Source organism: Haematobia irritans, chromosome 1, assembly GCF_050003625.1.
Source record: "Haematobia irritans isolate KBUSLIRL chromosome 1, ASM5000362v1, whole genome shotgun sequence".
Taxonomy (NCBI): domain Eukaryota; kingdom Metazoa; phylum Arthropoda; class Insecta; order Diptera; family Muscidae; genus Haematobia; species Haematobia irritans.
The window spans coordinates 21,171,546-21,184,528 of record NC_134397.1 but is presented as its reverse complement, the minus strand read 5'-3'; the positions used below and the strand labels follow the sequence as shown (position 1 = coordinate 21,184,528).

Sequence of the window (12,983 nt, the reverse complement as noted above, 5' to 3'; positions counted from 1 at the left end):
ACATTTCCACTAATTTTTTGGCGATGCTTTGTTTTCTTGCGATGTGACGAAATTAAAACCATTAGTAATATATTTTTTTCACTGGGTTTAGTAGCTCTTTGAATCGTAGACCTTAGCCGTAAATTCATTCTATACCAAAAAACATATACTGCAGTTTAAAAATTCATATGATTCTATGTTTAGTTAGAACATTTTAAAATCTAAGTAATAGCAGAAAGAACAAAAGAATTCTTATACAAGCTATAATATTTCGTCGAATTTAGATAATAACAAAAAACTGGAAATTTATAAACAAGTTCATCACGAGATTGAAATCCTTTTTGAAATCAGTATTTATTTTAGTTTTATTATGTTAAGTCAAGGGCGGAGAAATTTATAAAAGTAAATATTAAACGTTTGTACTAAGCTTTTGCTTTGTGTGTTTTCTTTTTTTTTTTCAAACGAAAAGATCCAATTTCGAATTTAAACCTGGAGATTATTTAGTCAATATAACTCATTTACAAGGCAAGAAACAATGATTATCAAATCATTTGAGGAATCTAACATCATTCCACTAAAGGCGAAATTTTTGGAATATACCATAAGAACATGTTTAGTAGCAGCATTAGTCCTCGATATGACTTTATTCTTCATTATAAAAAGTTGTATGATTCTATTTCGAGATAATCCTATGCCAGAGTTGATACCCTTGGATATACAATTGAATGATCACATTCGGCTACCGGATAGAATGTTGATAGTTATTAGTACATGGATTTGTGTTGTGTGATAGTAGATTTTAAGAAACGAAAAAAAATATATAAATTAAGAAAATTAAAATAAAAAAACCCAAAAAATTGAGAAATATATTCAACGGAACTTATTCAAAAAGTGAGATAAAATAGTAGTGCGAGAGTCAAAATTCAAAATTTTAGGACAATATTATTAATATTCAGACAATAAGTTCAGGTGGGATCTACATGCAAAAAAATAATTCTTTCCGTCCAAACGAAATTTTAGACAAACAAAGATCGTTTCTAATTTGCTTTTCGCTGTGAGGAAGTTTATTTGGAAGCAAAGTATATACTTTTTGTGATAAAAGTTTATTCATTTCCAGGAAGTAAAAACAATTTCATAAAGACTAACTCAAAAAAAAAAACAATCTTTTCTGGCTACTTACACAGAAAAAAATTTCACGAAAAATCTTCCAATTGAGTTTTAAAAAATATTCAATTAAAAATTTAATTGAATGAACAAATTTTTTAATTGAAACAAAAATCAATCACAAAAATTAATAGTATCAATTAATTTTTTAATTGACCTTCAATTAATTTTTAATTGACCTTCAATTAATTTTTTTTATTGATACTATCATTTCTGTGATTGAAGACATTTCAATTAAACAATTAATTGGATCAATTAATTTCCTGATTGAAACAGAAAAAAATTTTTTTGTGTGTAGCACCTGTAATACAAACAATGTAGAAGAAATTATTCGATTTTATATATTTTTTTAAATTTTACCTTTCGTCTGGACGGAGAATCGAACCGCGGACCATACAATTTGTAAGCCAACAAACTATCCACTGGGCTCGGTAGCTGTTATTGTCATCACCAGTCAAAGAGTTATATTTATATAGCATAGTTTTCGGCGCCCACGAGCCGTTTAAACAAACTTTATTTAACAGAAACATACATTTAGTTTTGCACCGTGGAGCAATGGTTAGTACGTCCGCCATGCATACCAAGAGATGTGGGTTCGATCCCCGCTTCAACGGAACACCAAAAAGGTTTTTTTTTTATACCATCCACCATAGGATGGGGGAGTATATTAACTTTGTCATTCCGTTTGTAACACATCCAAATATTGCTCTAAGACCCCATAAAGTATATATTCTGGGTCATGGTGAAATTCGGAGTCGCATGTCCGTCCGTCCATCCGCCTTTTGAAATCACGCTAACTTCCGAAAGAAACAAGCTATCGACTTGAAACTTGGCACAAGTAGTTGTTATTAATGTACGTCGGAAGGTATTGCAAATGGGCCATATCGGACCACTTTTACGTATAGCCCCCATATAAACCGATCCCCAAATTTGGCTTGCGGATCATCTAAGAAAAGCAAATTTCATCTGATCCGGCTGAAATTTGGTACATGGTATTAGTATATGGTCTCCAACAACCAAGTAAAAAATTGATCCATATTGGTTCATAATTATATATAGCCCCCATATAAACCGATCCCCAGATTTGACCTCCGGAGCCTATTGGAGGAGCAGAATTCATCCGATCCGGTTGAAATTTGGTACGTGGTGTTAGTATATGGTTTCTAACAACCATGCGAGAAATGGTCCATATCGGTCCATAATTATATAGCCCCCATATAAACCGATCCCCAGATTTGACCTCCGGAGCCTCTATAAGGAGCAAAATTCATCCGATCCGGTTGAAACTTAGTACGTGGTGTTAGTATATTGTCCCTAACAACCATGCATAAATTGGTCCATATCGGTTCATAATTATATATAGCCCCCATATAAAACGATCCCCAGATTTGACCTCCGGAGACTCTATAAGGAGCAAAATTCATCCGATCCGGTTAAAATTTGGTACATTGCGCTAGTATATGGTCCATAACAACCATGCCAAAATTGGTCCGTATTAAACTATAGTTATATATAGCCCCGAGATAAACCGATCTCCAATCACGGAAAAATTGACCCTTTTTCGTTCACAATCACGATTGCCACTCGAGCCAAAAATAATCTACCAAAATTTTTATTGCCATAGCAAATGCTGTCAAAATTTTATATTTCTATAGAAAATTTTGTCAAAATTTTATTTCTATAGAGAATTTTGTCAACATTTTATTTCTTTAGAAAATTTTGTCAAAATATAATTTCTATAGAAAATTTTGATAAAAATTTATTTCTATAGAAAATTTTGTCAAAATTTTATTTCTATAGAAATTTTTTTTCAGAATTTAATTTCTGTAGAAAATTTTGTCAAAATTTTATTTCTATAGGAAATTTATGAAGTACTTCTTAGTTGGAGAGGAATATTTTGCAAGATCTTACAAAACATCAAGAATTCTACCAATCTACCAAACAGTAAAGAATCTGCCATTTTTGGTAGAATCGTGTTCACCGTGGTGCAATGGTTAGCATGCCCGCCTTGTGTATGCAGGTCGTGGGTTCGATTCCTGCTACGACCGAACACCAAAAAGTTTTTCAGCGGTGGATTATCCCACCTCAGTAATGCTGGTGACATTTCTGAGGGTTTGAAAGCTTTTCATCCCCTTGTCCCTTGTCATTGAGCTTAACATGGAATCGGGCAGCACTCAGTGATAAGAGAGAAGTTCACCACTGTGAATAGTCCATTGTGATACCACAGTGGCAGCCCGATGTATCAGGCTCACTGATACTCACATAACCTAACCTAACCTAACCTAACCTATAATTGTATATAGACCCTATATAAAGCGACCCCCATATTTCAATTCTGGCTTTATAATTACCGCACAAAAGTTCATATCGGTTCGTAATTATTTCTACTCAATATATACCGGTCAAGAACTGAATATATACTTATTTAATCGGCCTTAGTTTTGCCTAATATATATCCCGCATGGACTAACTTACAATTTAGAAGATGATATTAAGAAGTTTTAAGTAGAAGTATCTACACAATCCATGGTGGAGGGTACATAAGATTCGGCCTGACTGAGCTTATGGCCGTACATACTTGTTTACATGTATTCCAGATATATTCGGAATATTCCGTAAAGATATATAACATTACATACTACTATATTCAAAAACAGTAAAATGTGTCTTATTAAAGACTTAAAGTCAGAAAAGAATATGTTAGTCCTTATATAAACTTGATATAAATGGTTTGTGTTTTTGGTTGAAAATAATTTTTATTGAAAATATACAAATTTTGTTACAATTTTTTTTTTTTGGTGATAAACGTTTAACATTTTCGAACAAATTCAAAAAACTCTAACAAACGAAAAACGTTTTCGGTACACGTTTTCCAAACGATTTTTTCTGTGAGTGTATATATAAAAATGGGTGTGAGGGCAATATCATGCCAGTTTAGATAACGGCATTCGATCGCAATTTGATGCTATTTCTCTAGCATACAGCAGAAAACGAAATAGAATAAAAGGAAATAACAAAATTAAGCTAAAGCCAAAAATTAATAAGAGTACATATTTTTGAAGATTTCAAGGTATGTTCATTGTATGGCAAGGTATACTTTTAGTACATATACTTCAATGGGATCAGTCGAAATTTACACCTCTAAAAGGCTCCGAAAGTCAAATCTGGGGATCGGTTTATATGACGGCTATATATAATTGTAGACCGATATGGACCAATTTTTGCACGATTATTAGAAGCCATAGAAAAAAAACACGTACCAAATATGGGGGCTATACCAAATTGCAACCGGATCGGATGAAATTTGCCCCCACTAGAGGCTCCGGAAATTGAATTTGGGAATCGGTTTATATGCGGGCTATATATAATTATAGACCGATATGGGCCAATTTTTGCACGATTATTAGAGGCCATAGACTATCATCACGTACCAAATTTCAACCGGATCGGATGAAATTTACACCTCTAAAAGGCTCCGAAAGTCAAATCTGGGGATCGGTTTATATGACGGCTATATATAATTATAGACCGATATGGACCAATTTTTGCACGATTATTAGAGGCCATAGACTAACACCACATACCAAATTTCAACCGGATCCGATAAAATTTGCCCTTCCAAAAGGCTCCGAAAGTGAAATCTGGGGATCGGTTTATATGGGGGCTATATATAATTATAGACCGATATGGACCAATTTTTGCACGATTAGTAGAGGCCGTAGACTAACACCACATACCAAATTTCAACCGGATCCGATAAAATTTGCCCTTCCAAAAGGCTCCGCAAGTCAAATTTTCGGGTCCATTTATATGGGGGCTATACCTAAAAGGGGTCCGATATAGCCAATTTGCAAAGCCATCCGACATACATCAATAACAACTACTTGTGGCAATTTCAAGTCGATAGCTTGTTTCTTTCGGAAGTTAACGTGATTTCAACAGACGGGCGAACGGACATCGATAGATTGACTCAGAATTTCACCACGACCCAGAATATATATATACTCGTACTTTATGGGGTCTGAGACCAATATTTCGAAATGGAATAACAAAGTTAATATGGTGACAAATAAGGGTTAAGAATAAGGATATTGTTACACTGGGCAAATATTTGACAGAAATGAGTGTCAAACTTTTTTCCAGGACCATTTTCGAAATATCTGGATACCGTTTTTGGAAATTTTATCTTAACATGATATTCGTATTATATCATTTTCACTTCAAAGGGAAAAATTTAATTCCAAATGAAACCTGAAAATGAATACTTTTCCAAATCAAGTGAAACCTTTTTCAACTCAAATGAAACCTTTTTCAACTCAAATGAAACCTTTTTCAAATCAAATGAAACCGTTTTCATTTCAAATGAAACTTTTTTCCAATAGAATCTGGAAATGATTGCTGATTTCACTGTAGCTACTAATAGCTTTTGATTTCTGTCAAATATTTTCCTAGTGTGACCATAACGTAACTCATTGTCTTTGTCTGGTACATGGTTTTTGATACGAAAAAGTACATTGTTTTTTAAGTTTGAAAGACCATTTCGGCAGACGAAGGAAGCTTTTTCTATATTGTTCTTTGCCAAGCCACGATGATCGCTGATGAACTCGCATTTAAAACTGCCACTATACCTAACCTAACCCATCACACTATTACGTGTGATGGGTTTTAGGGTTTGGTCGGAAAATCATAACCCTGTTTATTGTTCGAATACGTCAAAGTGAACGAAATATTTATGTATGGCACTCTAAATCGTTATAATGATACTGGTAGCATTGCATAATACCATAGTGATGGTCGAGAAAAAAAATAGTGGGATCTGAAACGGTGCGGCAAAGGAAACCAAGAATCTGAAAAAAATCTCGTTAGAGAATGTAATTTAGGAAAATGAAATATTTCAAATTATTATTAAGCACATTCTTTGTAGAAATGAAAATTTAAAAAACGAAAATTTTCAACGACTAAATTTTAATGAAATTTAGTTTAAGTGTAGCCATTTTACAATGGCCGGACACTGGTAGATAGTTTCAGAATTTTTTTTGTAATCGACTACACAATTACTTTGTATGACCTAATTACGAGTGTGCAATTTCCTATAATAATTTCCCATAATATTAGCATTTTACTGAAAATTGCACACGTTTATAGGTCATTGTCTTTTTGTGTTTCTATTAAAAGGGGGTCTTAATTATATACAAAAAAAAACACCTCATCGGATATTGTTTACATTGTTAAAATAAAAAATCAAAGATAGGTAGTGTAGATTGTCGCTTAATACCGTCATTAACCCTTTCACTACCGAAATAAACCTAATGTCAGGTTCAATTTTATGTTACAGTAGAAAAATTGTCTCAAAATTGAATATTTTTCATTGATTGTTAATTTAGTGCTCTCAGGTATGGAACATATTTATAGCTTATTTCGATTAAAACCTCCTGTTTTTAAAATATTATCCAGAAACAAATCGAATCTAAGCGGGAAAATAGAGTTTGGTGTCGTTTTCGAATGTCCTCCCAAGTGGACATCGGTGGTCAAAGGGTTAATCTATCAACTGCCCATTGAGTCTTGTTGTGCTATATATAGCGAAAACGTGTTTGTAAAATAGAAAATACTATGATAATTAATGCAAAACGCTACATAATTAGTCGATCAAATATAATAGCAAATATGAATTTCATGTGTGGAGATTTTATTTTGTTAGGGAAAAACATGACCTTGAAAATGAAAGTAGGTTAAATTTAAGCTCATGATTAGTTATTATCTTAGAGAGTTGCACTATGTAGATTCGAAACTAAAATATATTGATTAAATAGTCGTGAATTGTAAGAAAAGAAAAGTCGATTAAAGATGATAAAATTGGCAAGTTAAATTTATTTTAATATGGATCTGTTACAATAATGTAAATTATATTCAATTTTATTTTTGATCATTTTAATTCTAATTTTTTTTTAACATTTAACATTTTAAGTTTAAGTTTCATTTTAATTTTTGATTTTAATTTTAAAATTTAATTTTAATTTTAATTCTAATTCTCATTTTATTTAAAATTTAAAAAGTTTAAGTTTAATTTTAATTTTAAAATTTAATTGTAATTGTAATTTTAATTTTAATTTTAATTTTAATTTTAATTTTAATTTTAATTTTAATTTTAATTTTAATTTTAATTTTAATTTTAATTTTAATTTTAATTTTAATTTTAATTTTAATTTTAATTTTAATTTTAATTTTAATTTTAATTTTAATTTTAATTTTAATTTTAATTTTAATTTTAATATTTTAATTTTAATATTTTAATTTTAATTTTAATTTTAATTTTAATTTTAATTTTAATTTTAATTTTAATTTGAATGTTAATGTTAATGTTAATTTTAATTTTAATTTTAATGTTAATGTTAATTTTAATTGTAATTGTAATTTTAACTTTAATTTTAATTTTAATCTTAATTTTAAAATTTAATTTTAAAATTTAATTTTTTATTTAACATTTTAAGTTTTAGTTTCATTTTACTTTTAATTTTAATTTTAATTTTAAGTTTTAGTTTCATTTTAATTTTAATTTTAAGTTTCATTTTAATGTTAATTTTAATTTTAATTTTAATGTTAATTTTAATTTTAATTTTAATTTTAATTTTAATTTTAATTTTAATTTTAATTTTAATTTTAATTTTAATTTTAATTTTAATTTTAATTTTAATTTTAATTTTAATTTTAATTTTAATTTTAATTTTAATTTTAATTTTAATTTTAATTTTAATTTTAATTTTAATTTTAATTTTAATGTTAATTTAAATTTTCTAATTCTAATTATCATTTTATTTAAAATTTTAAGTTTTAGTTTTATTTTAAGTTTAAAATTTAATTTTAACGTTAACATTTAATTTTTACTCTATTTTAATATTAAAATTTAATTTTAATTTTAAAATTTAATTTTATTGTTTAAATTTAATTTTTACTTCATTTTAATTTTAAAATTTAATTTTAATATTAATATTAATGTTAATTGTAATTTTAATTTTAATTGTAATTGTAATTTTAACATTTAATTTTAATTTTCATTTTAAAATATAATTTTAATTTTAACTTTTACTTTAATATTAATTTTAATTTCAATTTTAATTTTAATTCCAATTCTCATTTTATTTAAAATTTAAAAAGTTTAAGTTTCATTTTAATTTTAATCCTAATTCTAATTTTATTTATCATTTTAAGTTTTAGTTTTAGTTTAATTTTAATTCTAATTCTAATTTTAACTTTAATTTTAATGTTCATTTTAATTTAATTTTAATTTTTACATTAATCTTAAAATTTAATTTTAATTTCAATTTTAATTTAAACGTTAATTTAATTTTAATTCTCATTTTATTTAATTTTTTTGTTAATTTTTTTTAATTTTAAAATTAAATTTTAATTTTTACTTTAATTTTTGTTTTAAAACTTAATTTTAATTTTAATTTTAATTTTAACTTTAACTTTAATTTTAATATTAATATTATTTTTAATTTTAATTTTAACTTTAATTTTAATCTTAAAATTTATTTTCAATTTCAATTAATTTAAATTTTAATTCTAATTCTCATTTTATTTAAAATTTTAAGTTTTATTTTAATTTTAAGTTTAAAATTTAATTTTAATTTTAAAATTTAATTTTAATTTTTACTTTATTTTAATTTTAAAATTTAATTTTAATTGTAATGTTAATTTTAATTTCAATTTGATTTAAAATGTTAAGTTCAAATTTAAATTTAATGTTAATTGTAATTTAATTTTAAAATTTAATTTTAACTTTTACTTAAATTTACTGAAATTAAAATTAACATTACAATTAAAATTTAATTTTAATTTTTACTTTGTTTTAATTTTAAAATTAAATTTTAATTGTAATGTTAATTTTAATTTCAATTTGATTTAAAATGTTAAGTTCAAGTTTAAATTTAATGTTAATTGTAATTTAATTTTAAAATTTAATTGTAACTTTTACTTTTACTTTAATTTTATTTTTAATTTCAATTTTAATTTTAATGTTAATTACAATTACAATTTAATTTTAATTTTACCTTTTACTTTAATTTTTTTTGGGAGCCACCGTGTTGCAATGGTTAGCATGCCCGCCTTGCATACACAATGTCGTGGGTTCGATTCCTGCTTCGACCGAACACCAAAAAGTTTTTCAGCGGTGCATTATCCCACCTCAGTAATGCTGGTGACATTTCTGAGGGTTTCAAAGCTTCTCTAAGTGGTTTCACTGCAATGTGGAACGCCGTTCGGACTCGGCTATAAAAAGGAGGTCCCTTGTCATTGAGCTTAACATGGAATCGGGCAGCACTCAGTGATAAGAGAGAAGTTCACCAATGTGGTATCACAATGGACTGAATAGTCTAAGTGAGCCTGATACTTCGGGTTACCACCTAACCTAATTGACCTAACCTACTTTAATCTTAATCTTAATCTTAATCTTAATCTTAATCTTAATCTTAATCTTAATCTTAATCTTAATCTTAATCTTAATCTTAATCTTAATCTTAATCTTAATCTTAATCTTAATCTTAATCTTAATCTTAATCTTAATCTTAATCTTAATCTTAATCTTAATCTTAATCTTAATCTTAATCTTAATCTTAATCTTAATCTTAATCTTAATCTTAATCTTAATCTTAATCTTAATCTTAATCTTAATCTTAATCTTAATCTTAATCTTAATCTTAATCTTAATCTTAATCTTAATCTTAATCTTAATCTTAATCTTAATCTTAATCTTAATCTTAATCTTAATCTTAATCTTAATCTTAATCTTAATCTTAATCTTAATCTTAATCTTAATCTTAATCTTAATCTTAATCTTAATCTTAATCTTAATCTTAATCTTAATCTTAATCTTAATCTTAATCTTAATCTTAATCTTAATCTTAATCTTAATCTTAATCTTAATCTTAATCTTAATCTTAATCTTAATCTTAATCTTAATCTTAATCTTAATCTTAATCTTAATCTTAATCTTAATCTTAATCTTAATCTTAATCTTAATCTTAATCTTAATCTTAATCTTAATCTTAATCTTAATCTTAATCTTAATCTTAATCTTAATCTTAATCTTAATCTTAATCTTAATCTTAATCTTAATCTTAATCTTAATCTTAATCTTAATCTTAATCTTAATCTTAATCTTAATCTTAAAATTTAATTTCAATTATAATTTTAATGTTAATTTAAACTTTTATTCTAATTCTCATTTTATTTAAAATTTTAAGTTTTATTTTAATTTCAAGTTTAAAATTTAATTTTAATTTTAAAATATAATTTTAATTTTTACTTTATTTTAATTTTTAAATTTAATTTTAATTGTAATGTTAATTTTAATTTGATTTAAAATTTTAATTTTAATTTTAATGTTAATTGTAATTTTAATTTTAACATTTAATTTTAAAATATAATTTTAAAATTTAATTTTAATTTAATTTCAAGTTTAAAATTTAATTTTAATTTTAAAATATAATTTTAATTTTTACTTTATTTTAATTTTAAAATTTAATTTTAATTTAATTTCAAGTTTAAAATTTAATTTTAATTTTAAAATATAATTTTAATTTTTACTTTATTTTAATTTTAAAATTTAATTTTAATTTAATTTCAAGTTTAAAATTTAATTTTAATTTTAAAATATAATTTTAATTTTTACTTTATTTTAATTTTAAAATTTAATTTTAATTTAATTTCAAGTTTAAAATTTAATTTTAAAATATAATTTTAATTTTTACTTTATTTTAATTTTAATTGTAATGTTAATTTTAATTTGATTTAAAATTTTAATTTTAATGTTAATTGTAATTTTAATTTTAAAATATAATTTTAAAATTTAATTTTATTTTTATTTTTAATTCTAATTTCAATTTTAATTTTAATTCCAAATCTAATTTTATTAAAAATTTAAAAAGTTTAAATTTTATTTTAATTTTAATTTTAATTTTAATGTTAATTGTAATTGTAATTTTAACATTTACTTTATTTTAATTTTAATTGTAATGTTAATTTTAATTTGATTTAAAATTTTAATTTTAATGTTAATTGTAATTTTAATTTTAAAATATAATTTTAAAATTTAATTTTATTTTTATTTTTAATTCTAATTTCAATTTTAATTTTAATTCCAAATCTAATTTTATTAAAAATTTAAAAAGTTTAAATTTTATTTTAATTTTAATTTTAATTTTAATTTTAATGTTAATTGTAATTGTAATTTTAACATTTAATTTTAAAATTTAATTTTAATTTCAATTTAATTGTTATTCTCATTCTATTTAATATTTTTTTAAATTTTAAAATTTAATTTTACTTTAATTTTAGTTTTAAAACTTAATTTTAATTTTAATGTTAATTTTAATATTTACTTTAATTTTAAAATTTAATTTTAATTTTAAAAGTTAATATTAATTTTAATTTTAATTGCAATTTAATTTCGTTTTTCGATCATTTCAAATGCAGAACACATCAATACATTCCACGAGTGTTACCTGTACATGTTTTCATTAAAGCAACGTTATCGCTCGAACACACTCAGTTCACCGTATCCATTCCAGTTTGTATTGTCAAGCAGTAGAGACATCGTGTAAATATTACAGCCACCAATACAATAATCGACAAATTAATTCATACTTGAATACCGGCAACTACCTATTCTGTCGCAAGAGGTACACTAAACGCTATTTCTTGACCATTATAGTTAACATCAGTCTTATTTGCGATTTCATTGTGACTGCTTCAAAAATGGCAACGATCTCGAAAACAAATTCGAAAAATTCTTTTATTGTTTTTTTCTTATGGCAATTTGGAAAATTCATTCGGTATCTTCCGAAGATTTGCTTTCTACTATTACTCTGTGTGATGTTGATTATTAACGATTTCTTGACGGATATATGGGCTTTAGCAACGCGTATTCTTCCAATATCACGCATGTCAGAGATTGACCGACATTTACGTATGCCTGAACCATGGTACATAAGATCAGATATGGCCACATTAAGACGCCAAGGCCAATAAAATTGTGAGCTGAGATGAAATGCTTGTTTGTGTGTGTGTGTGCGCGTCAGAGGATTTGTGTTAGCAGCAAGCGTGGTGCTTTTGACTGTTTCTCTCTCTATAACCCAAGGATTTGATGATCTGTGGTTTAAACCTGGAGATAATTGGATTGGAGATGAGTGATCTAAATGTTACAACAAATTAATAGAGTTTACCAATGCCAATCGAATGTGAAGAAAATTGAATTATAAGTCATTAAATAGTTTGAAATGTTGTAATGCAAAAATTTTTAATAAATCAAAAAGAAAAAATGAAAAAAAAAATAATAATAAAACCAAAAAGTGTAATAAAAACAAAGTTTGTGTCAATCTTTATACCTTTCCAAAATTGGGAATGTTGGAAAGAAATTAGTTCAGTCCTTTTTTGAGTTCAATGAAATAAGTCCGTCCGTCTTGACGGATGTCTGTCGGGTTAGCTGAATAGTACCCTAATTCAGGCGGAATCGATTGGTATATAAATTCAGATGCCCAGCAAAAAAAGCGTCGCCAAAAAAGTAGTGAAAATGTTCTTTTTGGATCCGGAAGTGGTGTAAAATTGACGCAGAAGCGATGAATTTAACATGGGCTTGTCATAGGATGGATGTCCACCATTTCAACAGCCGTTGCACTGAATTTGCATCACTTCTTATGGTGTCATGCGAATCCAGTGTTTTGGATGTGAATTAAGAAATTTTGTGATAATTTGACAAATAAATAATTTAATAAATTTTTAATGATTTTTAATGCATTATAACGCTTGCCTGGATCGTTTGACATCAAATATATTCAAAAATT

At 25.4% G+C, this 12,983-nt stretch overlaps 1 long non-coding RNA gene across 1 annotated transcript; it reads left to right on the top strand.

Annotated features, from left to right (window-relative positions):
* The first annotated feature begins 323 nt into the window (after positions 1-323).
* On the top strand, positions 324-12,507 carry LOC142220433 (uncharacterized). The gene is made up of 2 exons (XR_012717872.1): positions 324-381; positions 11,617-12,507. It is a non-coding gene; the product is annotated as an uncharacterized LOC142220433 (long non-coding RNA).
* Positions 12,508-12,983: the final 476 nt, after the last annotated feature.